Genomic DNA, 16,045 nt, shown 5'->3' on the forward strand with positions numbered 1-16,045 from the left:
AAACGATTTCTCAAATATCACGTTTTAAAACCTTAATTCGTTCCAACGACGGATTAAGCGAACCTTGTAATTAAAATCGTTTCTTTTAACTGTAAATAATAGAGTTTTGAATCATTTTCCTAACTAAACGGCTTTGTACAAAAAATAAATGGACTTGTATGCTTAATCACGTTTTTTTGGTTAAAATTTCTTGTTCAAACGTTTTCAAACGCTCGAGTCGTTCCAACGGCGATTCGAGTGGATATCATGTAAATTAACGGGGTTTTGAAACGTACCTAAATCGTTCCAACGACGATTAAGGTACGAACCGTGTAAATAAACTCGTTTTTGGGAGTGAGATTAGCTTAGAGTTAATATATAAATTAAAGCATAAATCACACTGTGAATAAATCAATTCTTTCCTCTATCTCCCTCTCTCTCCTACATACTTTAAATTCATGCAAAATGAGTGATTCTTTACTAAAATGGCTTTTAATAATATGCTCAAAACGGTTTTCAAAGCGAGAAAGAAAAGGTTTCAAATGAATTTTAAACTTAAAGAAATATACGATTAGTCCGTTATCGCCTAACACGCTAAGTAGGAGGCCGGTGGTTCATAACCGGGCGATGTCGGGGTGCCTAATAGCCTTTCTCTGGAAAGGAGCTAGCCTTCTCGGCTCGTACCTAAGTTTCCCGAACCCTCATCGGTCTCCCGCAAGGGATCGGTGTTCATTTTCCCGTTCGTGGGTGGCGACTCTTCCATACTCCGAGCTCCGACCCTGCCGAGCAGCTTGATTCCGCGATTGGTTGCTTTCAGCGCCAATCACAGCATCTGTCATCAACGGTGTCCACCCCCCGGTCCGCCCGGGCGAGGCCGCGACACCTACAACCGTCACCTCAAGTAAGTAAGGAACCGGAAGTGGTAAGCAACTCCGGTCCCGTGTCTGAAACTTCAGCTCCTGGAGTAGCTGTAGAAAAAGTAGTTAGGTCTTATGCACCAAAATTACCGTTTCCCCATAAACAGAAAAAGGCCAACTTAGATAAGAAATTTGCTAGATTTTCGAAAATCCTTAGTAGATTAGAAATCAATATTCCGTTAATAGAAGCACTAGAGAAAATGCCAAACTATGCAAAATTTCTTAAAGACATGTTGTAAAAAAAAGTTTGGGGAGAACGAGATAGTGGCCTTAACAGAACAATGTTCGGCCATAATCATTCATAAATTGCCCCCTAAGCTTAAAGATCAAAGGAGCTTTACCATCCCGTGTAGGATTGGCAACATGCACATAGATAGGGCACTATGCGATTTAGGAGCAAGTATTAACCTAATGCCTTTATCGATTTTCAGGAAATTGGGGCTCGGAGAACCCAAGCCAACAAATATGACATTACAACTAGCGGACAGGTCAATCGCACGACCTCGGGGCATAGTTGAAGATGTATTAGTAAAGGTGGATAAACTGATCTTCCCGGTCGATTTCGTAGTCCTCGATATAGAAGAAGATGACTCCATCCCCATTCTCCTCGGGAGACCGTTCCTTGCAACCGGTAGGACGCTGATAGATGTTCATGAAGGTAAATTAGTCCTAAGGGTGCAAGACGAAGAGGTAACATTTAATGTTTATGAATCTATGAAATTTCCTCAGGAGCGTTCCAAAAGCTGTAATTTTGTAGATGCATTAATAGACGAATGTGTTGAGGAAGTTAACCATAGCATTAGAGAGGCCTCTTTGGGATTTAATTTAGGTAGTGAGGAAAGTGCGAACTTAAATGAACCATTCGAAGACCTCCCACCTGAAAAATGTTATTGGGTAAAGGGTAGAAAAGAGGACCTTGATCGGGAGATCAAGCCTAAACCTAAAACCTCACTGGAGGAACCTCCAGAACTGAAGCTCAAGCCCTTACCCGACAATTTAAAATATGTTTTTCTTCAGCCTCCCACAGATTTACCCGTTATTATTTCTTCTTTATTGACAGTTGAACAGGAAGAAAGATTGGTGGAGGTGCTAAAAAAACATAAAGGAGCCTTTGGGTGGTCAATCCATGACATCAAAGGTATCGACCCCAAAATCTACACACATAGGATTTTTCTTGAGGAAGAGATCAAGCCATCTGCTCAACCTCAACATCGGCTCAATCCCAACATGAAAGAGGTGGTAAAAGCCGAGGTTATTAAACTCCTCGACGCAGGTATCATCTTTCCAATTTCTGACAGCCAATGGGTAAGTCCGGTGCAATGTGTACCCAAAAAGGGGGGAACAACGGTAATGGAAAACGAAAAAGGGGAATTAATCCCAACTAGAAAGGTCACGGGTTGGCGTGTATGTATTGATTATAGGAAATTGAACGAGGCCACCCATAAAGACCACTTTCCTTTACCATTTATCGATCAGATGTTGGAACGTTTGGCCGGGCATGAATTTTTCTGCACTCTAGACGGGTTGTCCGGTTATATGCAAATTCCTGTGGACCCTTTGGACCAAGAGAAAACCACATTCACTTGTCCCTATGGAACTTTTGCATATAGGCGGATGCCCTTCGGATTATGTAATGCCCCCGCCATATTCCAACGCTGCATGATGGCTATGTTTTCTGATATGGTTGAAGAGTTCCTAGAGATCTTTATGGATGATTTTAATGTTGTAGGACCTACATTTGACCAATGTCTTGAAAATCTGGACCGAGTCCTAGAACATTGTGAAGATAAAAACTTGGCACTCAATTGGGAAAAATGCCAGTTTATGGTCCAGAATTGTATAGTGTTAGGACACAAGGTGTCGGGAAAGGGGATCGAGGTCGATCCGGCAAAAATTGAGGTGATCGAAAAACTACCTCCTCCCACCAATGTTAAATTGGTTAGGAGCTTTTTAGGACATGCGGGGTTTTATAGGCGATTCATAAAAGATTTTTCAAAAATCACTAAACCCCTCACTCAATTGTTACTAAAGGATGCTGCTTTTAATTTTGATGAAGAATGTATGTCTGCTTTTAAATTATTGAAAAAGAAATTGATTGAAGCACCTATTATGGTAAGCCCGGATTGGTCCCTTCCCTTTGAATTGATGTGCGATGCCAGCAATCTCGCTGTAGGAGCCTGTCTTGGGCAGAGGGTGGATAAACTTTTTCGCCCAATCTTCTATGCTAGCAAGACCTTAAATGATGCACAACAAAATTATTCAATAGCTGAAAAGGAATTGCTAGCTGTAGTTTTTTCCTTTGACAAATTTAGATCTTATTTGGTGCTATCTAAGGTGATTGTTTTTACTGACCATGCAGCTTTAATGTATTTGATGAGTAAACAAGATGCGAAACCTAGGCTGATCCGCTGGATTTTACTACTCCAAAAATTTGACATCGAGATCAAAGACACAAAAGGAGTGGAAAACGTGATAGCAGATCACCTATCCAGGTTAGAGTCAGAACAACAAGCCTTAGAACATGAAGAAATCAAGGAGGTATTCCCGGATGAAACATTATATTCGGTAAAAACCCTCCCCTGGTTTGCAGACATCGCGAACTACAAAGTTGGTAACATTCTTCCTCTTGATTTAGATGCAAACAAAAGACGTAAGTTTCTGTTTGAAAACAAACAAACTCAAAACCCACACAACCTAGATAACACCTGAGACCAAGTAGCTCGATACTTGTAGTAAATAAATGTTGTGGATTCGATACCTGGACTTGTCCAGATTTTATTACTTGATAACGATGGGGTACACTTATCCCTTAGTGAGCCTTCTTAATGGAGGCGCATCAAGTTTTTGGCGCCGTTGCCGGGGATTTATTCCTTGTGAATATCCTTTGTTTATATCGTTTACACCTGTTTATATATAATTCTTTATGACTTCTATACTTGTTCATATCTTTTGTATTTGTTCATAACATGTATATTTGTTTATATTTATACTTGTTTATATGTATACTTGAACTTGTTTGTATATATACTTGCTTATACAAACACTTGTTTATATTTATACGTGTTCATATCATCTATGCTTGTCAATATTTTATACTTGTCTAAACTTGTTTATATAGTATCATATACTTGTTTATATATGCATGCTTGTCAATCTCTGTATATTCCGTAGTCATACTTTCCTTCTTTAAGGAAAACATTTTTATTTTTATTTATTTATCTTTTCTTTTCAACATATGCATACTCGATCAGCGGAAATACCGTGTATCCCTCTTAACCTTGAACTTGAACGTACTCTTTGCAGAAGCAAGCAAAACAGGACTATCAAGCCAAACGAAATCATTGAACATATCAAGATGGCTGAGACCAACAATAACAGGAACAATGAGAACACTGAACCGGAAGCTGACACCCGCTCAATGAGCGAGATTTTAGCACCGCACCGACACCAGCACCTATCCGAGATCGTCGCCCCAAACATTTCAGCCAACACTTATGAAATCAAGTCGGGCATAATTCACTTGATTCAACAAACGGGACTGTTTGGGGGAGAGGCACATGAAAGCCCAAATGATCATCTAAATCGCTTCCTAATGTGCGCAGACACTGCAAGAACAAATGGGGTTCCCCAAGATACCGCCAGGCTGAAGTTATTCCCATTTTCACTAACTGGGCAAGCTCTAGAATGGCTAAGAACACTAGAGCCCGGGTCAATCACTACATGGGCAGGATTGGAAAATGAGTTATTGTCTTACTACTTTCCTCCCTCGAAGACAGTGATGCTAATGGTTGAAATCACTTCATTCCACCAACCCGAGCACGAAGCGCTCCACACATCTTGGACCCGATTCAGAAAAATGCTACGCATGTGCCCTCATCATGACATACCTAAACATCAATTGGTAAGCGTCTTTTATCATGGTTTGACACCCACTAACAGAGCTACTGTAGACTCCACCGCAGGTGGAGATTTGTTCAGGAAGACCGCAACATAAGCGTATGACATGATTAATGAGCTGGCAAGGAAGAGTGTGCAATGGCAAGAGGAGAAACTCGCTGGCCCCACAAGGCAGCGGGTGTTTGCTGTGGAAGATCAGGAACAAAATCCGGTTGTTGCGGATCTGAGTAGGAAGATGGACGTCCTGTTGGATAAGTTTAGCCAACCTCCCACCTGTGTGCATTATGGCGGCGACCACCATGGAAAGGATTGTCAAGCAGGTAGCCCTTTTGCTGGAGATGGGGTGGAGATGGTCAACTATGTTGGGGAACAACCGAGGTACAACCAGAACTATAACAATTACAACCCCAACAACAACTACAACTCCTACAACAACAACAACTACAGGAGGCCTCAGCACCCGAATCTATCCTACGGGAACTCAAATCAGAACATGCTTAGACCTCCCAACGGTTTTGTTCAAGAGCACAGGGAGCAGGGGCTTGGCATGTCCCCATATCAACAGCAGAACCAAGGGCCAATGCAACCTCCTAAGGAATCTGACGAAGTGGTGACTCTCTTGAAGGAAATTTCGGCTAGGCTTGCTAATAACGAAGCCTTCTGCAAGGATTTGAGCAATCAGGTAGCTCAGATCAACAGGGACAGACAGGAAAGGCCACAGGGTTCTCTCCCAAGCACAACGGAGAAGAATCCAAAGATCCTGAGAAATGACTGAGTAAGGGGGAAAAATCGGATTTTCTCCGGTTTAAATTCAAAAGTTGAACAATCGTTTAAAGTTCTTTTTCGTTTTCTTTCTCTTTATGAATTTTGCTATTTGCTTTCGTCATTTTTATCATTTGTTATTTCTTTTCATCTAGATTGTCAATTTTTGTTTCCCCCGTCTCTAAAAAAAATGAAAAAAAAAAAATCGCCCCAGGAGGCCCAGCTCGGCCGACACAGGCACAAGTTCGGGATTTTTTTTTAAAATCCCGAACGAGAAAAAAAAAATAATAATAAATACTTATCTTTTTAAGGGGATGAATATTCATCCCCTTCTTCACCATCTTTTTCTTTTTCTTCTTTCTTCTTTCTTTCTTTCTATTTTCTTCTTCACAACCCCAACTCTCAAATCCTAGTTTCTAACCCGAAATCAACGAACAAGGTATGGATTCTTACCTATTTTTGATTTCTCACATGATTCTAGGATTAGATTTAGGTTTAGAACATTGGTTTTTGAATATTGGGTAACCCTAGGTTTTAGGGATTTTTGTCTCTTTTTCAAATAATCACTTGTTTGCTTGTTTTTCTTGATCTTCTTGCCATGTATGACATTATTATGATCAATTTGTGCTTTGGGTATGATTTGAGTTCTTAATTTACGAGTTTTGGAGAAATTGATCAAATTGGGTAAAACCTCCATTTTAACTTAAAATTCAACTATGCAGTTTATAGTTGAAAACTTGTCAACAGGATTCCTTTTCACAGTCTTAACACATTTTGGTCACTGGGCCTCATTAATTTTGCACGGATTAAGAGTTACGGGTTAATTACTTTATCTTAGGGACCGAAACCTTGCATTTTGGTCCCTAAGTTTCTAAACTTCAAATCATGTTTGTGGGTTAGATATTTGGACATTTGGGTATGATTATGTGAATAGGTTCTAACTGGTCCGTTTGGTCTCCCTCTCAGGTACTATGGGCAGAAAAGGCAAAACCAAGGTCGTTGTTGAAAATGAGGCCGACTCCGACTCCGACATCGATTTCAGTGACGCCTTATAAGCTAAGTATAATCCTCCTTTTGGGTTAATCGATGAACGCGAGGGGCTATTATATGATCGTTTCTCCAAACAAAACCATTCCCCCTGCGTCATTATTGACCGAAAATACTTAGCATCCCTAGGGTTGGAAAAGGATTTCAAGGAAATCCTAAAGTTCCAAGGCTGGTATCACCTGGCCACAAAAAGAACCGTTGCTTATGATGACTACACTGTAGAGTTTCTGACCACCCTGAAAAAGGAGACGCCCGTAGGCACTGATAAATACTCCTTCCGGCTGAACGGTAAACCCTATCGCCTCAGTGATACAGTAATAGCAGCTTGCATGGGAGTTTATAACCCAAAGGATGTAGTCTCGGGTTTTGAGAAACCCATGACGTTAAGCGACGCCTGGTACCAATTGACAGGGTCGTCAGATTATGACCCCAACACTGCTAGCCCAATCTCTCTCTTAGACCCACTCTTGAATCTTACACACAAATTTATATTGCATAATCTGTTAGGCAAGAACGAGAGTAACAAGGTTTCTAGCACAGAAGTGCTCATATTGTGGTGCGTGGCAAATAATAAACATGTTGACAATGTTAAAGCTGTCTTTGAGGGTTTTCAGAGCCAAACAAGTAAGAAACGCGGCTCCATTGGGCTTGGTTATTTGGTAACGCACTTTCTTGAGGACCAGTTCAAGGACTTGGTCATTAACGACGAGGGTTTCCACCCTACATTGCTTAACGAACATTTTTTAGGGAGATCTACTTTTCATGCATTTTTGCATAGAGATCCATCCGCAGGGGCAAGCTCAAGCAGCCAGACATGGAAACGGACACGGAGGCCACCAAGACAAGAAGAGGAAGAACAAACAGAAGTTGAGGAAGAAGGAGCCGCAGCCGCAGCATAGGGGCACCAGACGGAGTACCAAGAGCCGGGGGTACAAGCTCAATTCCAAGCTATAAACATGATGATGGCAAAAATGCAGGATCTCAACCTCCGGACCTTCAACAATGTTCAGCAAATGGACCAACGGTTCACAAATTTTGAGCAGAACATGGATCAGAGGCTTACGGGTCTCGAGTACGTAGCGACAGACTACTGCGAGCGCTACAACATGCCATGGCCGTATCCCCCGGCCGATCAGTAAGTTGTATTCTCCACCCTAACCCTTTACACTCGTGTTTTATGATTTTAGATGCAATGTTGGAACTTATTGCATATTTTAAGTGTGAGGATGAGGGGTAGACAAACTTACAAAAATTTGTATAATTTTTAAATTTTTGTTGCGTCGTGTCTAGTTTAGTTTAACGTTTTCGGGTTTTATTTATGTTTTTTGCATGTTTATGACCTAAAACCGTGAACCTCCTTCGAATCTAAACTTCGTTATTTTTCCTTGAGGGCTGAGAACCGAATCTAAAATTGCATGACAACTAGTTTAGGTGTAGGACACAATCCTTGTATCTGTAAAAGCATGAGCTAAAGTTTGCATTTAGACCCTACTTTTGAAAAAATGCTAAAATCATTACTTAGGTAGATAACTTAAGAATTGAAGGCATGTGATATTAAACTTGAGTTTGGGGAGAACTAGTAAGCACAAATTTAAAACCCAAGAACTGTGAGTTGAATTTGAGCCCAAGAGCGAACATCAAAAAGCTCTTTTTCTTGACATTTTTGTGTGAATGCTTTGACTTATGGAAAGATTATAGATTTTGCACCTAATACTGAGTTGAACCTACATGCGATGATTTGAGATGTTAAACGATGAATCAGCCTCACTAGAATTAACCCTTTTCTTTACCTTTTTTTCTCTTTTCCATCCACTTTAGGAAGCCCCTTTGAGCCTGTATTTTTGTAGTTTGTAGATTTTTCTTTCGTTCTAACCCAATTTTCGCAAACCATCACTTGGTTTGTTACTTAACCCGAGTTTTTGCAAGGCTCACATTGAGCCTTTGTTTCCTTCTAGCGCTTTATCTTTGTTTATGGCGTCATAGTAGCAAGCCAAAAGGCTAAGAAGTGAATGAGCATTACTATCCAAAAAGAAAAAAAATGGGAAAAGAAAAAAAAACAGAAAAGAAAAAGAAAAGAGACGAACAAAAGAAGGAGAACCATGTCTCCCAAGTCTTAAAATTAGAACGTCTCAGAAAAAATATATGTGAATAAAAAGCTCAATCACTTCACAATTTGCTAAAGCCATTTTAAACTTTGTTTTTCTAGCGCTAGAACTCCTAACCCTTGTTGTACCTTTAACCCTCTAACCACATTACAACCCCAATTCGAGGTTGTTTTTGATATCATCGGAGTCATATAGCATAGTAGAGGAACTCGGATGAACGTGCAAAATCAACGTAATCCTAAGCAAGAACATAAGCCGAGAGTAAACACTTTAGCCACCAAAATTGTGTGAATTGAGTGAACTACCTATGGTGAGGTGTTTTACCTAGCTATCCCCTTAAGCTCGTTTAATTGAACATGTGTCCTTTTTCTTAAACATATGACCTGTGATAATTGAAATGTGGCTTTTGGATATCGTGTCTATACTTTGTATTTCCGAATGCATGTAATTACAGATGCTCGAAATTGTGTCAAGCACCTAGTCAAACCAGGAGGTTTTTCTAGCTTGCTTGTGATCACGGGTTTAGTTCTTTAGTTTACTTGGGGAGAAGTAAAGTTTTAAGTGCGAGGAGGTTTGATAGGGGTCAAAAACCCCTATCTTTGGGTACGGTTTTAGGATGATTTTTAGCGTTATTTCATGAATAAGCGAGCAATTCTCGCATTTATATGCTTTCGTGTGAGTTAGTTAGAAATTGGAAATGTTTTATTTACTTTTCGTTGTTTAGGCTCGTTTTCTAGTTATTTTAGGCAAATATAGCCAAAATAGCATGTATGTTAAAATTCCATTATCTTTTATAGCTAATTGATCCGCCAAAAGTCGCACCAAACGGAGTGTCTACTCAAAATGAGCGATTGGCGGGTCAATTTAGCCTCGGAACTAATGTTATTTGGAGTTTTCATGCATGTGCAGGCTAAAGCAGGAACGAGTTCGGGTGAAAATTGCGTTTCGGGACATCCGGCAGTCGCGCAAGGCATTCTGGGCATTCCCGCTCGTTGAAATGGCCTTTTTGGGGTTAGATCGGCGAGCTGGCATTGCCAGCCCGTCGAGCAGGACTTTAAGGGGCCAGCTCGGCGAGCTGGCCCTCAGGGGCCTGCTCGGGCGAGCTGGCATGGCCAGCTCGCGTCGAGCTGGCCTGCGCAAGGCCAGCTCGGCGAGCTGCCCTGCGGGAATCGGTCAAAAGAATGATTCTCGGCCCCACGAAGCCACAATTGACCCCACGACTTCCCACCTGCAAAAGGATACGAATTAGGTCAGAAAGATGGCCCGAACCTCATCTATAAATAGGAATTTTCAATTGTAAATTAGATATCTTTTATCTTTTGTAAAAACCCTAGCTTCCACCTTGAGAAATCCTCTCCACCTCCTCCATCTCCTTTAACCTCCATTGAAGACACCTCCGAAGCTCCGTTCATCGAGGATTGCTCAAGTTCCATCCTTAAGTCCTAGGAAGACGCCTGCATTGGTAGACAGGTTCCCTGAAAGGGATTTTTCTTCTTTTATATTCTGTCTAGCCTCTGATCCATGCTATGAATCATAGGCTCATTGTATCTTTGTGACAATACTTTCCATCTTTAATATATGTTATAGTTTTTTTACTCAATTGTTTTATTGCTTAATTCTTTGTCTTACGCTTTGTCTGATTGGTTTAACTCATTCGATAATCCCAAAATTAAGTTGGCACATATTGCGAGCTGAATCTAACCTAGTCAGTGCCTATAGGATTGACGACCCTATAGAAGATTAAGCCCAAATTGCTGAGCCTTAGAGCTAGTTTCGGCCTTACAAGGGAAACACGAACTAGGGACCTCAAGAGGATAGGTAGGGTTAATCGCCTCGGACACAAGTGACTTAGATTAGGTTTTTAATTCCGTTGTCTAAACAATCTATTCTCATTATTATCGTATCACCTCATGTCCCTTCGGGTAATTACATTGGTAAAAGATCACTTAGGAGTAGAATAACTTAATTAGAATTAGAATAACTTAGCTAGGAGTAGAGTAATTCAACTAGGAGTAGATTAACTTAAACAAACAAACTCAAAACCCACACAGCCTAGATAACACCTGAGACCAAGTAGCTCGATACTTGTAGTAAATAAATCCTGTGGATTCGATACCTGGACTTGTCCAGATTTTATTACTTGATAACGGTGGGGTACACTTATCCCTTAGTGAGCCTTATTAACGGAGGCACATCATCATGCCTGCTTTTAAAACATCTCCTTGAGACTATTCATATTTTGAAACGCATGCTGATCCATGATAGTTGTATTCCTAACGACAGTAAGTAGAAACTTAATGAATTCTTAGCCCAACCCATCTCTAACCTTACTAAGGCCATTGCTAAAGCCTTTTCTTGGACTACTCACCACAGCATGAAACCCATCACTTGGTTTAGGTTAGAGGAATCTCCACAACAGTTGACGGGATCGAACGACTGTGGGTTATTCGTATACATTTTCAGTCAACTTTTATCTGCTAAAAGACCATTGATAGAATCACGTCCAAAGGATGTAGATTTCTATAGATATCGTGTTGTGCTAGAGATGTTTCATTAAAAACTAAATCCATTGTAAATTTTATTATTGGGATGATTTTGTATGTATTGGTATTGGATTATATATATTGTTTTTTGGTATTGGATTATATATATTGTTTTTTGGATGTATGTATTTTGGATTGGATGTATTTATTTTGGATTGGATTGGATTGGGTTGTATGTATGTATTTTGGATTGGATTAGATTGTATGTATGTATTTTGGATTGGATGTATGTATTTTGGACTGTATACATGTTTTTGTATGTATGTATTTTGGATTGGATGTATGTATACATGTTTTGGAAACACACCAAGTTCAAACAGACCCTTCACAGATGCCTTTACCATTTCCCTTACCTATGATTTTCGGCCAAGCAAAGTTCAGAGGCTAAGAATTTCTTTTGACTTCCACTCATCTTAATTACTCTTTCATTTACTCTCTCTTTGATCTCATGTCGATTCCTTTAGAGGCAATTAATTTAGATTACTATTCATTGGTTGATTACTAACCATTTTCTTTTCTATTAATTTTATTGTTCGTGAAATACGATTGAGAAGTTAGTGGACACTTTGTTTACAATGGTAGATAGATCGACAGAAAATGTACACTTGTTTAATCCCCCTTTGTATGAAATAACGATTAACGGATCTTAGAAAAAGGAAAATAAATAAAATAGATACAATTTTAAATTTCCGCTACGCATATGCTTATCTATTTTCCTTCATACAGAGCATATGGAAAACAATTTATATGTACATCATATGTAGGTTCAGCAAACCAAGTTGTAGATTTACCTGCGAAACCGTTGACTAACACTTAAACGACAAATACATTGTGCAAGATGAAACTTTTGGCATGTGTTTAATCTTGAGGAGGGTGTGTTGAATACAGTTGTCATATATGTTTAGTAAATAGTTAAGTAGTTAAAGTGTATTATTGTAAATGCTTAATACTTAGTCAGTGTAAATACTATTCTTGTAAGGGAAAATTACAAAACTAGGTCAAATTGGAGGCCCACTTACATATTTAACTCATTTACTCAACCTACTATATATCTAGACTGATTTTGTGTGACTTTCCCATAATACCCTTAATATTTATGCGCGTCTCCCTTCCTCCCGTCTGACTTCGCAGATTCGACCATATGTGAAGCCTGTGAAGCTAATGTTTGGATTTACTTAATGAATTTAGTTCGCATATGCGAAACCTGAGAAGCTGAAGTTTTTTTTCTTGATGAATTTAGTTCGCATATGCGAAGGCTGGATATGTTTTGAAGCTAATTCGTGAAGTGGTATATAACAAAAAATGGCAAACAACAACGGATTCTAACATTAAAATCATAACATTATCAAAATTTACAACAAGATTGCCACAATAACAGCATTCAAATCATAACATTATCAAAATTTACAACAAGATTGCCACAATAAACTCCTAACAAATCACTTCAAAGTGAACCCAACTAATCCGGTACCAATTTTGAAGCGGATGAGTAATCTTGGTGTGCACCATGAGACACATCCATCCCAAAAGGTTTGGACTTCCATTTCTCATCCCAAAAGGTCTGGACTTCTAGACCTTTTGGGATGGACGTGTCCCATGATGCACACCAAGATTACTCATCCGATTTAAAATTGGTACCGGATTAGTTAGTTTCACTTTGAAGATTGGCACCATGGGATGGACGTGTCCCATGATGCACCCTAAGATTGGCACAATCTCTCCTAACTAACCATTTTAGGAGTCAATGTGTCAATCTTGAGGGAAGTTAATCCCTATACAGGAAGAAAAATCATCTCCCCTGCAGTCCAGTACGCCGCCTTCCAGAAAAGGATGTTACGTATTCAACCCCCTTCAGAAAAATTAATCATGTTAGGCAGGGAAAAAGAAGATTTTGGCTTTGCGAAATGAAGATTAGCGAAGCATGCGAATGTAAATATACAGGGAAAGAGGTGCTTTTACTTTGCTAATCGATTTTTTCGTGAAGTCTGCGAGGTCTGAAACGTGACTATCTACGTCGCATATCGATGCTTTCGCGAAGTCTGCGAGGTCAGAAACGTGAGGATCTATTCGCAAACTTCACGAATTAATCGATTTGCGAGGTAGATCCATACGTTTCGGACTCTTTCTCTTCGCATATCTTCGTGAAATCATCGATTAACGAAGTAGATCGTCACTTTCCAGGCTCTTTCTCTTCGCAAAGCTTCGCGAAACCATCGATTCACGAAGAGTATTCATGAAAAAACGCAGAAAAAACAACATATACTTACATTTTTTGCCCCTTTCACCCCCAAAAGCGACAATAACAATATGATAACATGGGAAGAACGAAGGAAATAACGTAGAAAAACCATTTCTTTGATGGTAACAAGAAGAAAGAAATCAAGCAACGAACAAGGAGATGAAAAACCATGGCTTCGTTTTCTAGGGTTAGGAAGTTGCAGAATCAAGAGATGAAGAGAGGAAAAAGAGAAATTCATTGTGATTTTGACGAAATGGTGCAGATTTCGTGCAATTTAAAGGAAGAAAGGAAGATCAAAAGTCTTCAAATCATTAATGCAGGAGCAACTTTTCGCGTAACCAAGGAGATAGGGGGAGCGGACGGCCGTTCGCGATGTGTGGGAAGTGGAAAGGTTAGGGGTATTATGGGAAAGTCATATAAAATCAGTCTAGATATGTAGTAGGTTGAGTAAATGAGTTAAATATGTAAATGAGCCTCCCAATAATATATTTATTTTCAAGATCTATTTAGAGTTTTATGGGTTGTTAATATATTTCACATTGCAATGTTATATTTTTTTAAAAACTATATTAGACATTGGTTTTTTCATGTTTTATTATTTATTGAATGACTTTGATAGTGAGTTGTAGAGGACTTCATTCACTTTTATCTAGTGTCTTCCACTTTCATTGAATTTGGGAAATGATGAAATTCAATGAAAGTGAACGAAATTAATGTATTGGTTTTTTTTTTCATTTATTTGATTATTGAAGTTGCTTTGTTGTTAAATATTTTAAAATATTTTGAATTGATTTTTAGATGTTTAATTGAATCAGAAATATGATGATGTTATAGTACATGATAATTATATTTTTTTATATTGTTTATATTTTTATTTGGGAGTTTCTGAACTTTATTTTTTTTAAATTGTATTGTAATTTTGTATTAGAAGGTGAAATATATCTTTTGTTTGGGAACTTTTGAACTTTATTTTTTAAAAAGACCAACATAAGATTGATGTTTCTATAATTATTTCTTTATCAAGGAGTATATATATAGAAATAAAATCATGTTATTAAAGGAAATTGATATTTATTTGTTTTTAGATAGTATTTATATATTTATTAACTAGTTTTTGACCCGTGCGATGCACATATTCATCTTAATATATAAATATTAACAAAAATATAATTAATAATTACAATTAATGATATAAAAAAGGAGGAAGTGACATCTCAGCTCCATCGTTACTGTTTTATATTATATATAGATATGCAAAGAAATAGAGAGATTTTAGGGACTAATTTAAATTATGTAGAACTTTTAGATATAGATATGCAGAGAATTAGAGAGATTTTAGAGATTAATTTAAATTCTGTAGAACTCTTAGATATAGTACGGATAAAATAATCTTTTTATAAATAAATATAATAATATAACTAAAGTTAATATATTATATTTTTTATTAGTAAAAAAGGAGGAAGTGACACCTCAGCTCCATCGTTACTGTTTTATATTATATATAGAATATAGATATGCAGAGAATTAGAGCGATTTTAGGGATTAATTTAAATTATGCAGAACTTTTAGATATAGATATACAGAAAATTAGAGAGATTTTAGGGATTAATTTAAATTATGTAGAACTTTTAGATATAGATATGCAGATAATTAGAGAGATTTTAGGAATTAATTTAAATTCTGTAGAACTCTTAGATATAGTACAAATAAAATAATCTTTTTTATAAATAAATATAATAATATAACTCAAGTTAATATATTATATTTTATATTATATTTTTTATCAGTAAAAAAGGAGGGAGTGACACCTCAGCTCCATCGTTACTGTTTTATATTATATATAGATATGCAGAGAATTAGAGAGATTTTAGAGATTAATTTAAATTCTGTAGAACTCTTAGATATAATACGGATAAAATAATATTTTTATAAATAAATATAATAATATAACTAAAGTTAATATATTATATTTTTTATTATATTTTTTATCAGTAAAAAAGGAGGAAGTGACACCTCAGCTCCATCGTTACTGTTTTATATAGAATATAGATATGCAGAGAATTAGAGGGATTTTAGGGATTAATTTAAATTATGTAGAACTTTTAGATATAGATATGCAGGGAATTAGAGATATTTTAGGGATTAATTTAAATTATGTAGAACGTTTAGATATAGATATGCAGAGAATTAGAGAGATTTTAGGGATTAATTTAAATTATGTAGAACTTTTAGATATAGATATGCAGAGAATTAGAGAGATTTTAGGGATTAATTTAAATTATGTAGAACTCTTATATATAGTACGGATAAAATAATCTTTTTATAAATAAATATAATAATATAACTAAAGTTAATATATTATATTTTTTATTATAGTTTTTATCAGTAAAAAAGGAGGAAGTGACACCTCAGCTCCATCGTTACTGTTTTATATTATATATTATATATAGATATGTAGAGAATTAGAGGGATTTTAGGGACTAATTTAAATTATGTAGAACTTTTAGATATAGATATGCAGAGAATTAGAGAGATTTTAGGGATTAATTTAAATTA

This window comes from Euphorbia lathyris, chromosome 4 (assembly GCF_963576675.1).
Source record: "Euphorbia lathyris chromosome 4, ddEupLath1.1, whole genome shotgun sequence".
NCBI lineage: Eukaryota > Viridiplantae > Streptophyta > Magnoliopsida > Malpighiales > Euphorbiaceae > Euphorbia > Euphorbia lathyris.